The following is a 13,171-nucleotide window of genomic DNA, read 5'->3' as shown; positions in this document are numbered from 1 at the left end:
AGGCAATTCAGAGTTTTTACTTTTTCATGTACTCTTTTCTTAGTTGATTAAAATTCTCCTTACCAGTACTTTGGTTCTACTCTAGAAAATTTATTGTCTAAATTCTTAGAATAGCCTCTGAACTAATCTCTCTGGCTCCCTCCCCATCCCAATCTAATCCATCTTGATATTACTCACAGAATTTTTCTTGTTTTACAGCTTTATTGAAAAATAAAGTATGAAAAACTATACATATTTAAAGTGTGCAAGTTTTAACATATGAATATTTCAGTGAAACCATCACTACAATCAAGAAAATCAACACATCCATTGCTGCAAAGATTCCTCATACCCTTGGAACTGCTCCTTTCTGCCTCCCCCAATTCTCACACCCCTCACATCTGCCTCCATCAACCTCCCAGGCAACCATTGATGTGTCTTCTGTCTTCCATCACTATAGATCAGTTTGCATTTTCCAGATTTTATAAAAGTGGAATCATACAGTATGTACTCTTTTTTTGTCTGGATTCTTTCATGCAGCATAACTATTTTGAGATTCATTTATGTTGTTGCCTCTATCAATAGATCATGGCTTTTTGTGTGTGTGTGTGTGAAGAAGATTGCCCTGAGCTAACATCTGTGTGAATCTTCCTCTGTTTGTGTGTGAGATGCTGCCACAGCATGGCTTGATGAGCGGTGCTAGGTCCATGCCCAGGACTGGGCCGGAGCCTGCGAACCCTGGGCCACCAAAGCAGAGTGCGTGAACTTAGCTACTATGCCACAGGGCAGGACAAAATAGATCATCCCTTTTTATGCTGAATAGTATTCTGTTGTATGGATATACCATCATTTGTCTATCCAGTCTTCTGTTGCTAATCATTTGGGTTGTTTCTAATTTTTGGCTATTGCAAATAAAGCTGCTATCAACATTCATGTATAAGTCTTCAATGGACATATGCTTCTTTTCTTTCCTCTATTTTATTTTGTTTCCACTCCACTTCTAAACAAAGAGGGATATATTTACAGGAAGCACTTTGGCTAGTAGTTTATCCTGTTGTTGGAATTGGCTAATTGATGGAAATGGATTGTTTAATTGGTACTGAATAGACTTATAGGGACAAGCTGCCAACCCCACGGAATCTGTGACTGTAGCTCCTGACAGAGAAAACTTATTTTCTACTCTCTTGCACAGAATTTACCTACATCCTTCTTTTCTATAAATCTTTTACTTAATTAATATCCAAATTACCTCTCATCAGGAAAAACTTGTACGTGCAAAGTTATTTTTTTAACTTAATGTTTTGTTTGTTTTTATATTTCTCTTTTTTTTTTTAAAGATTTTACTTTTTCCTTTTTCTCCCCAAAGCCCCCCGGTACATAGTTGTGTATTCTTCGTTGTGGGTTCTTCTAGTTGTGGCATGTGGGATGCTGCCTCAGCGTGGTCTGATGAGCAGTGCCATGTCCGCGCCCAGGATTCAAACTGAGGAAACACTGGGCTGCCTGCAGCGGAGCGCGCGAACTTAACCACTCAGCCACGGGGCCAGCTCCTGTTTTGTTTGTTTTTAAATACCATAATCCATCTAAACCAAATGTTAGACTTATTATTTTTGCATACTTGTGAATCTGGGGTATTGTTTTTCTTTTTCATAGCAAAAAGCTACAGAATTTCTAACATTGATTTTGCGAATGCTTATTTAATAAATATCTTCGATCTCCTAAGTAATGTTAAATCTCAGCCTTTGTTTATATTTCACGAGGGAATGACACTTTGATGTATTATGCCTGCTTAACAAATGGCTGCCAAGATAGTGGAGCACATGCCTTTTAACTGAAAGCAATTGCATTTGGGAATTTTAAGATAGCTTTTGAATTGAAGTGCCTGCTAATTAAATTAATAATTAAAAAGCCCACAAAATTTACATACAAAATGAATTTAATTCTAAATTACATTTGTGATTATGCCAAATTTGAGTTTCCAAGAAGAAAAGATCAAGCCAACTGGCAAAGTATTCTATTTCAATGTATTTAAAAAATGTAGATTTTTAATATTGTGTAACTATAAATGAGGTAGAAAGAGATAAACATGGATTCAGTCTATAGATCGTCCTGTCCTTTCGTTCTCAGCTTAACTACTTCCTCCTGAGGCTTCGCCTGAGCCTCGAAAGTAGGTCACTTCCTTTATTCTGCACCACGGCTCTCTATTCATTACTTTCAAGGCATTTTTTTTCAGTTTGCAATGATATATTTTTAATTTCTTGCTTTGTTTATTAGATAAAATCTCACTTTTGGATTTGGGAGATAAAATAGGCAAAGGTTTGTCAATTAATCCAAATTATATTGGGGCCCAATGGGGGAGGGGCCGAATGGGTTTATGCATGAGAAAGAGCATTTGGGATCAAAGAGTCAAAGAGATCAGGGCTCCTGCACAGCTGAAGCACTTGGCGTTGTAGGTACTGCTGATGTGTAGGTTATCGGGGAGAGGATTGTACCAGCAGTGTAGAAGCCTTTTCTTTTCTTTTGTTCTCTTTTTTTAAAGGCACTTGAGAATGGAACAAATTTTGATACCTAAGTTTATTTTCTTCTTTATCTTCTTTCTCAGGATGAAAAATCAGGCCTTTAAACTGTAAGGCAGCTAGACCCCTTGAGCATGAGTAAGCACTGCTATGTAAAGTAGCTCACCTTTGGGCACGGGCTCAGGCAGGCAGAGCGAGACATGAGGAGGCAGCGCTGGACTGACATTCCCAAATTGCTCCTCTTTATCTTAGTTTAAACAAATCCCAGGCCAAAGAGGGACTTGGGTGCTGATCTGTCCGAAGGCTTCTGGAGTTGTCCTGTCCTCCAATCCCATAGGGTCTCCTGTTGGCTCTGAACTAGATAGTAACTGGGCTGTAGATTTCAGGAACTCATACTGTGGATTGAATCATTGAGGGTTGATGGAATCTTATCAATGAAGAGATAAAGAGGAAAGCAGAGCCTTCTTATACAGCCAAGATGTTATATTCTTGGGTTGTGATAGACAAAAATCTCAAAGAATTTTACCAATCCAAGGGTTAAGAGGAAATTTAAAAGGCCTGTGCTACACTGTCTACAGGAGTCAGGTTTATTCAGAGATGGTGGGAACAAGGGCACACTTATAAACAAACAACAGCTTTAGATCTTGCCTCAGGAGACTGGAAGGTGGCAGAGAAGGGTGCATTGATGGAGAAACAATGAAAAAAGAGGGACTTTCTCAAGAGAAGGATTGTGATTTTAAAGGCGAGGGCAGTCACAGATGAAAGAGAAAAGAAAACATTTACACAAATCTAAATGCTTTTAAAGATAGAACTGGGAAGGAGGATTGAAGATTTTAGAAAACAAACTAGGATAACTCCCCACCTGCCCCTCCCACCCCCCATACACATACAGAAGGAGCCTAGAACACAAGAAACTACTGAAAAGTGCCCTTAAATGCTGCAGGCAGGGAGCAAATAATAAGAAAAATTGGGAACCCTACCCTTGGTGACTGGGACAGATTTGGAAAATTTGATATTGGAAGGCTGGGAAAGTCAGCACAGAATGTGTCAGTGGTTACCAAGGGAGTTTTAAGATGCTGTGGTTAGTTTAGGTGGGGAGGCAGGTTTGGCTCATGCCATGAAGGAACATGTTTGGGAAATGTATGGTGACAAGACTCAGAAGAAGAGACAATGAGCTGTATTAAATGGGAGTCAGACAGCTCCTAACACAACGAGTTCAGGCATGCATTAGGGCTGGGCCTGATGCATGGTTTCCTTTATGTGAGAATTATCCTTTTCAGGGAAGGGAAGGTGGACAGGATTTGTTTTGGCAGACATGGAACCCATTCGTCTCACATCACTTTCTAAAACAAATTGAAAAAGGTGGAATCTGCAGATAGATATTAGGAAAAAAATTCTGGGTCGTAAAGAAAAGGTAACAGAGAAGGATGGAAGAAAGGCATTCTAATGCAACAAACAAAAATAGATGTAAATGCCAACAGCTAATTTTAAAATATTTACAATTCAGCTATGTGTGCCTAAAAGGACTGGGAACAAAAGAAAAAGGGACACTGGAGGGAAGATGTGGCAGAAGGCAATTATAGTGTAGCTGTTGAAATAGTGTGAGGTATTCTGGGCTCTGAATCCTGGAAAACGGTAAGAAGGCCTCCTGGGCTTTCCTGGGCCCTAGAAACTCAGGCTCTGGAAGCAATGGTAGTCACAATGTTGGTCAGAAATATGTTGGCTGCCATAGTTGTTTCATGTGGCTGCTATAACAAATTGCCACAAACTGAGTGGCTTAAAATAATCGAAATTCAGTCTCACAGTTCTGGAGAACAGAACTTGGCTTAATTTCATCTGCAAACACCCTTTGCCAAATAAGGTACCATTCACAGTTTCCAGGAGTTAGGAAGTAGGCGTGTCATTTTGCAGGCCACCGTTTAACCTACTACAGGCACGAGGAAGACTTGTGCTTCCCGAAACGATGTGCTAGGCTTTTTCTTGTTGTTATCGCTTTCTCTAGTGTGGTAAGCACCTCTGATGAGGGTCTCCTTTCTTGTGGTAAATTCGGCTATCCTTCATTCTCTTTGTTTCTATTTTTTATTCTTGGCTCTACATGGAGGTAATAAGCCAGGTTAGTTTTGGTACCAACAAACTGGCCATCTTAAAATTGGAGGGAGGGAGTAGGTACTTTACTAGGAGACAATGCTACAGGGTACTCTCTCACATCTGCACCTCTTGCAAGAAGAGGCACTGGTTATACTTTCAAGGGTGTCTGTATAGTGAAAAGCCTTGGGAGATGGAGATAGTGTCTTCCTGTGGGGCAGAGGGAAGGTTTCTTTATTCTCCAGTGTAATAAAGACAGTCTCCCTTTGGGCAAAGTTCAGGCAGGTCTAGTTGCAGTCCATTATAGAAGATTGGGGCCCCCTAAGCTTCGGTTTCCTTGGCTGTGATGAAACCTACTGTGTGAACAGCATCCACCTGGGCTGCTTTATGTTGTCCCATGGGACTTTGGGACAAGCATAACGGATATGACCGTGAAGCTTATGCTGTTTGCTATACAGTAAAATAATACAGCTTTTGTCTTTGACATAAGAGCCCTGTGATTTCTGCAAGCATCCATGATACTGTAGCAGGCTAACTTCTTAGCTTGCAGGTAGGGTGAAATCCCAGAGCCTTCACAGGTCTTGCAGCCTCCTTAAGGCCTCCCGGCTTTAAGCTGAATTCACTAACCTGACTTTTATCAGTGAGCCAGGCACTGAGTGCTTATCCAACTATTGAAATAGCCAAAGTCTGGTTCCCATTTGGCTATCATTTCTACATATGTGCTTTTCCTATAGAACTCCAGGGGAAGAAGGGGTTAGTGGTAGGGTTTTAGGTAGTGACATCTGCTGTAGAGTGTGATTGGAGCTGGGAGAGCAGGCAGAAGATTAATTGCAGCAAGTTTAAGGCTGAATAGGGAGTTTATGTAACATAAATAAAAGTGTGAGTATGTGAAGACATATGTATGAGTGAGTTTATTGCAATATGGTTATAATAGTGGGAATCTGGAAGCAACCTGAATGTCCATCAAGAGGGTTGAATAAAATATAGTACATTCATGCTATGGAATATTATGCAGCTATTAAAAAGAAAGGAGTAAATCTACATGTTTGGTCTCAGAAGATATCCTCAATATGTTATTAAATAAAAAATAAAAGTTATAGTATAGTAAGCATAGCCTGTTCCTTTTTTAAAAAACAACTCTCTATAATTGTATTTATATTTATATAAACAAAATGAAGACTGGGAAGATACACACTAGATTGTTATAGTCAGCACTTATTACTTTTCTAATCACATTACTAAATAAAAGTATAAAAAAAGAGTTAATACGTTTTAAGGGAGTGGAGGCTGTTACTAAGAGAGCTTAGCTATGAAGGGAAGGAAAGAAATGGTGTACTATACCAAGTTCACGGAAGTTGGTGATTTTATATTCTTAAAGATGGGAGAGAGAATGTATTTATGGGGAAGCAGCCACTAGAAAAGGAAATCCATTCTTCCATCTGTTCTCTCACTGTCTTTCCACCCATCTTTCATCCTTCTATCTACCTTTGGATTTATCCTTCCTTCCTTCCTCCCATAGTATTTAAGGAGGATAAAAAAGGTGCAGACAATACTGTGATGAAAACACTAAGTCTCTGTTCTTGTGGAGCTCCATTCTAGTTGGGAAGATGGAAAATCAGTAAGATACCAAATAAGCAGTATAATTTTAGGCAGTGACAAGGATTGTGAAGCGACAATAAAGCAGACTGAAGGGTCAGTTTATGAAAGGGAGGGCAGTGTGGGGCATTTTAGATAGGGTGGTTGAGAAAGGCCTTTCTGAGGAGGTGACATTTGAGCAGACGCCTGAATGACATGAGATGCAAAATCTGATGGAAGAGGTTTCAAGCAGAATCAATCAGGTATAAAGACCCTGACATGAGAACAAGCTTGTCACGGAACCATGACCGCAGAGAGTGTCAGAGGTAGGCAGGGGCTGCCCCTGGGGTGGCGGGATCGCCGTTGTTCTGGAGCTCTTCTCCTTGGGATGGAGTGAGGTAAGGAGGGAAAGCTGTGCTTTTTAACAGGGTGCAGTCAACTTTGCTCACTCATTCCATGGGAATCATTTGTTAGGTGATAATATTCTGGAAGTACATTCTATTTCCATAGCACATTCTCTCTATGTGATCAAAGTCAACTTTCTGTCTTGGCAGCCTTTTCTTCTTTTGCTCCATGAGTGTGGAAAGCAAACTGCGTAAATAATATTGTGTCAATTTTATTTTGGTCATCTCATAAGGATTGTCTCCCCCCACCCGCCCCGAGTAATTGATATGAAAAGCATGTACTATAATTTAAATGCAAATATCTCCTTGGGTCCTGATACATTTTCTAAAGTTTGAAAGTGGAAATTGCTTCCCAAACAAAGCCAAAAGTTTATTTAGGATTAATGTGCCCATGTGGAGCTAATACAACTGTATCAGCATCATTGCTTTGAGCTTCATTAAAAATGGATTAATCTTCCAGGGGGTTTGAGATTAGTTTCTACTGAAGGTCTGCATGGTTTATGGGGTTATGCACTCACCTCTAAAAAATCTGATTTTCTTTTTTATTGACGCTTTAAAAAATTGTAATTTCTGAGTGGTCGTCCCTAGAACAGTGCCTCGCGATGTGTGGGGTCTTCTACAGTGCTCTGTTGTGAACAAGCTGGGCCTTGCGGGAAGGTGAAACACATAACAGTGTATCCAACAGTCAGGAATGATATACAGCAAGGAGGTTGGGACACTCTTTACATTCAAACATTGAGAATACGAAGTATCAATTTACCCAGGGATGCCTGTAGGAATGTTATGAATCCTCCGAATGCCTGGCTGTTGGGATTTTTCCTTTTGGCTGAAGTGTTGGTGCTGTCCATAGGTTACTTTAAGGAGTATTTACTGTTGTCTATAATATTTTCTCAAGAATTCTTATTTCAAGCGTTCTTGTAACAAAATGGTCGACTTATGATGAGGAGTCATTTTAAGATGAGTTCTGGTTTTTATGCAGCACCTTTCCACGTAAGCAATCCCAAACGCATTCTTAATATATTGCCATTTGGGCTTACAACGTTCCAGATGCTGACATTGGAGACAGCATTTTCCATTATCTTGCTTTTTAAGCAAGGCCGATACTAGGCAAAACACTTAAGGCATTTTCTTTTCTTTTCTTTCTTCCTCGTGTGCAATCACACTCTCTGGTGCTACTCCCTGACATCTTATGCTTTATAGCTCTTGGTGGGAAGAGCTAAATTCCATTGGAAAAGGAAACCCCGCAAAGGTTCACATTGTTATGCAAAAGCCTCTATATAGGGTCTCTATACCACCCACGTGTGCCCCAGCCAGGCATGAGATTTACTAGAGTGACATGGAAGTTTCATAGTCTGGGGTTTCCTAGTCTTCGGCAGCCAAAAAGCTCCCCTGTCCTTCCAAAAACTTAGGATTTTGTGGAACTTCCACTGAGTCACAATAAAGGCCAGAGAATCCACAAAATACGGGTGCTGAGTCCAGCACAGACCCAGAGACAGCATCCTGGAGGACCAGAAGGTGCAGATTCTGCAATATAAACCCTGCTATATAGGAAATACGCACTACAGAACCTCTCTGAACTTAAAGTATGCACTTTGAACAAATGCAGACGGAAAGACAGAGAATTCTTATATACAAACGAGACAAGAATTCTTCTAAAAATTCTTATTCAAAAGAATTACTGAAATGTCCATATATAAGGAAGTGTTCATTGCGTTGCAAACCAGAATAGACTATGGACCGCCCTCAAACACAGAGGAGGATCAGTGGAAAATGAGAATTAGAATAGCAAAGGAAGCGAAAATCTGGACAAGACCAGAGCAGAAATATTTTCCTCAGTTATCCGTTTTGCAAATTCCTGTTGTATGGTTTGTTGTATGTATAATTGTGCTCAAGTTAACTTTATGGTACACTACTGTATTGAAGTTTTCCATGATGTGCCCATTTTTAGGGATCCCTCTGTTGTCTTTATAAAGGATCAAATTAAAGCACCATTTTTAAGTTCGTTAAAGAATCTGAATTAGGTGAATTTTCTGGTCAGGTGCTCTGAGTGGGTCTACATCTCTAGGTTAATTAGCCGAAAGCAAGTTCACTGAAATTAATTTGTCAAAAATTAGTTTATCAAAAGACATTTCACTACATGATTAATTGGCAGGGAAGAAATGCCGAAGATTCTATAAAAGATAGGATGGTTTCATTTCCATTTGCTTTCAATCCAGTCCATGTCTTTAATATGTATCTTAATTCACAGATTTGTCATTGCCTTATCAAATATAGGTTTTGCATATGTTTCAGCATTTTGAATACATTCACTCTCTGAAATGCCAATCATACACCTAACTGTCACTCATGGGTGACCACAGGGTTTGGGCGACCAGCTGGAGGCGCCATAGCTGGAGCAGAGAAGCTGAGCAGAGAAGGTTGGTGGGGAGATTAAGGAGTGTAGTTAATGGTGTAATGAATTTGGGTTTGGGCAAAATGAAGAAGATTGTTTTGTGCTATTACCATTTAGGACCTTTTAACTTTATTTTGTGCTAAGAAAACACAAAGGTGTAGTTTTCAAAATCCTTCACAATTTGATGTCTTCTGTATAGGGGAGAAAAATTACATTTTCTTCTTTTTTGAACTCTTGGAATTTATCATTTTTATTTTCACTTTCTTTTTTCTCACATGAAGTGCTATTAATCTTAATAAAGAGTAAAGTCAAATGTACATAACTTTGCATTCTTATCTACCAGGTTTTGCCTGAAATGTTGGCGTGTATATTCTCATTTCTTTTTCTTTGTACTTACGTGAAAGTGCTTAGTCAACTGTAAACTATCATCCAAATATGATCTATAATTACCTTAAATGTCACTCAAATTTAACAATTATCAGTCAATCAGGTAATAATAAGCATTTACTGAATTCTCCAAAAGCGCAAAACATTATATTAGGTAGATGGGGGCACTGAAGAACAGGCATAGGACAAGACCTCAGAGAGGCTTTAGAATTGAGGAGTAGAGTAAACAGACTTGTAATCTACATAAACTATCCTGCATCGAGTGAGACCTGAGATCATTTAGGTCCTGCGGTATGGGCATCAGGTAAGTCACTGACAGGGAACTCAGTGGAGTTCTGGGAACACTCCTCCTTTTAACAGTCAGAGCAAAACGTTCAGCTGCAGAACAACAGCTGGAAGCCACTGCACTTGGACACCCGTGGGACCGAAAGGAGGACAATGGCAAGCCCCTTAGGCATCTGACTAAAGTTGCAATACAGACACGATCTTTAAATCCCATTTGCAGACACATTTTGCTCAGAGCCGCTAGATATCTGTATTAGAATGATTAAACATCTACTGGTGAAAATAAAGACTCTGAAGACTGTATTAAATTTGGTATCTAGCTGAGCAGTGCAAAGCCTCTAAAATCAAATGACAACATGACACAAGACACTATGTCCTTATAAAGGGTCGCGTGCTCTGCAGATCACTTGGAAGGACCTCTGGTGGACCTTAGGCAAACGTTTTCCAGTGAAAAATTTTTATCGGTTTGAGGTGAGCATCTCCTATGTGCCAGGCCCTGTGCTAGGGGTGGGGCTCTGAAGGTGACTATGACGTGCTCCTGCTGTCGGGAGGCCGCAGTCTTGTGAGGATGATCACTAATAAAAATAAGTACAATACACAGCGAGCAGTGCTGTCACAGAGACAGAGACACAGGGCTGTGGAACTATGGAGACTGGAACATCTGCCTAGGAGATTTGGGAAGTCCCTGAGGAAACGATATTAAAATGTGAAGTGCTAACGATTTACTTAACTACTTTTTTTCTGTGGCCACATTTGGGTTGTTTCGGAGGCCTAATATAATAAAGAAATATTTCGAGGGACATATTTATGCATAAACCTTTTTTATTTCCTAAGAAAATATCCCCAGAAGTAAAATTACCAGATTCAAGGGTACAGAAAAAAATCAAGTCTCTTGATATACATTTTCAAATTACTTTAAAAAAGCCTCCTATTAATTATTACTCCAGTGCAGTCATGTAAGAGAATATATATTTTAGTGAATTCTTACTGATATTGGATAGTATAAATTTTAAGGTTTGCCAATGTAATAGGTGAAACTTTTAGTTCGATATTGTTTTTAAAGTGTTTCTTAAAGTTTGGGTGAAAGAGTCTTTTTAATATCTTTATTAAAGTCTAATTTTCATATCAAAAACTCATCCATTTTAAATGTACAGTTTGATGAGTTTTGAAAATGTATACAGGGGCCAGCCCGGTGGTGCAGCGGTTAAGTTCACACGTTCTGCTTCGGCGGCCCGGGGTTCACTGGTTCCGATCCCGGATGCGGACATGGCACCGCTTGTCAAGCCATGCTGTGGTAGGCGTCCCACATATAAAGTAGAGGAAGATGGGCATGGATGTTAGCTCAGGGCCAGTCTTCTTCAGCAAAGAGAGGAGGATTGGCAGCAGATGTTAGCTCAGGACTAATCTTCCTCAAAAGAAAAGAAAATGTATAGTCATATAACCACCACAACACAGACCTAAAACATTTCTGTTACCCTCAAAAGGTTCCTTGTGTCCTTCAGACAACCTGGTCCCTACTCATAGTCCTAGGCAACCTCTGGTCTCTTTTCTTTCACTGTAATTTTGTCATTTCTAACACTTCATAGAGATGGGATTTTATCGTGTGTAGCCTCCTGTGCCTGTTTCTTAGCATAATGTTTTTGAGCCAATATTGTTTGATTGTGCATTTCTTTGATTATTTTTGGAGTTGAATTCTTTTTCAGGTACTTTTAAATCAGTTGTTTGAGGATATAACATAATATTTTGAACTGAATCTTAAAGAATGGTCGAGAATTTCCAAAATGAAAATTGGAGGAGAGAAATCAAGGTGGTGGAAACTATATTACACAAAAGCAAACCTCATAAAAGGCTGGACATCACCGGGGAATGGTCAGAAGTTCAGGGTGCAGGACTTTAGAGGTGCTTAATAGGAAGGTTGAAGAGGAGGCTACACTGGATGGACATGGATGGTGATGGACCTTAAGATGATGCTGGGTTTTTTTTTTTTCTGTAGGCAATTAAGATTTCACAGAACATTTAAGGAGGGCACTGACATTTTGCCTTGGTTTGAGGAAGATCATCCTAGTGGCAATGGAGGTACAAAAGGATAGGGAGAAACTTGAGTAATATGAACAAGTTGGAGGTTATGTGGAAGAGGCCTTATTTGAGGAACATTTAGGAAATTGAATCAGCATGATTTGGAAATCAACTGAATGTGTAAGGAGAGGAAGAGGGCTAAATTAAGAATGGTATTGAGTTCTCTAGCTTGGTAGACTGGTTATCTAGTTAACTAGTTATGATAAAGAATATCAGATGCAGATCAAATATAGGAGAAAAGATAACTAGTTCTACTTATGTATTGAGTTTGTAGAATCTACAATAGTTGGAAGTTTGAAATTTTGAGTCTAAAGCTAGGGTTACAAGTGTGGGGTGCAGATGTAAATTTGAGAGTCATTGGTAAATATGTAGCAGGGAAATAGGTAAAATTATGCAATCTGAATAGTGTAAAAATAGAAGGCAACAGGGTAGACTTTTGGGCAACTCCATCACTGAAGAGCCTACTGGTTTACTATAAGCTTTTTACTCGCTAGGAGATCCTGATTTTGTGTTCTAGGACAGCCTCCCCCACGTGACCCAAGGGCAAATCTGGAACAATCTAAGCTTATCTTGGTAGACCTGTTCCCCTTACCAGTGACTGCTTTAGGGTACATCGAAGGGTAATTGGATGGAAGCGTCTAGAAAATATTTCCTGATTCTTATAAAGAAACATAAGGAAAGAATAGATCTTTGCTAGATATTGCTTTTTGTGGATATAATGACTAGAACAGTAGTAGCCGTCTTGTGATCATGAGGGGAGAGAGCAGAGACACAGCTGACAGACATATAAAGGATGCAGAGTAGAAAGATGGCAAGAAGTTGGGTGTTTTATTACTTCACTTACATCAATCATTTCTGGAGCTGTCCAACTTCAGGACTTGTCATGTGAGATAGTTGATTTTCCTGTTTAATTAAGCCAGTTGAGTTGGGATTTATACTACATGAAGTTGAAAACATTCTAAATGGTACGTTATTCTAGGTAACTACATATTTATTATGTTTGCAAAAATATATACCACTAATGCACAGTGTTCAGAATGTATGTAAACATCTTGCAAGTTAGATAATATGTGAAACATCAGGACCAGGGATAAATTAAGGCATTCTACTTGGCCTTTACTTCTCTCAAGTTATATACATACAAATTATTTTTTAGTTGCATTTTTACTTTAAATTAGTGACATCTTCTACATGTATGAAGTTAATTGCAATTCTTAGTAGAAGAGGTAATTTCTGTGGATGCATTTGTATTATTAAGGACGAGGGATGAAATCACTCACTGATGTATGATTGTAATTCTTGTTTTGTTCCTCTGATGAGGTACTCTCAAGAATTGGGGGGGGGGGGGGGTCACTGCTTGAGTTTAAAGTACCACGCTGCAGGTTTCATTCCTGTTAGGTAGAATCAGAGTTCCTTGGGTGAATAATTGTATCAATTTCGTTGGGGAAAACTCTAAAGTGCATGCCTGGGACCTT

The sequence above is a fragment of the Equus quagga genome, chromosome 11, assembly GCF_021613505.1.
Source record: "Equus quagga isolate Etosha38 chromosome 11, UCLA_HA_Equagga_1.0, whole genome shotgun sequence".
NCBI classification, from domain to species: Eukaryota; Metazoa; Chordata; class Mammalia; order Perissodactyla; family Equidae; genus Equus; species Equus quagga.
Note: the sequence above shows the minus strand (reverse complement) of the source record.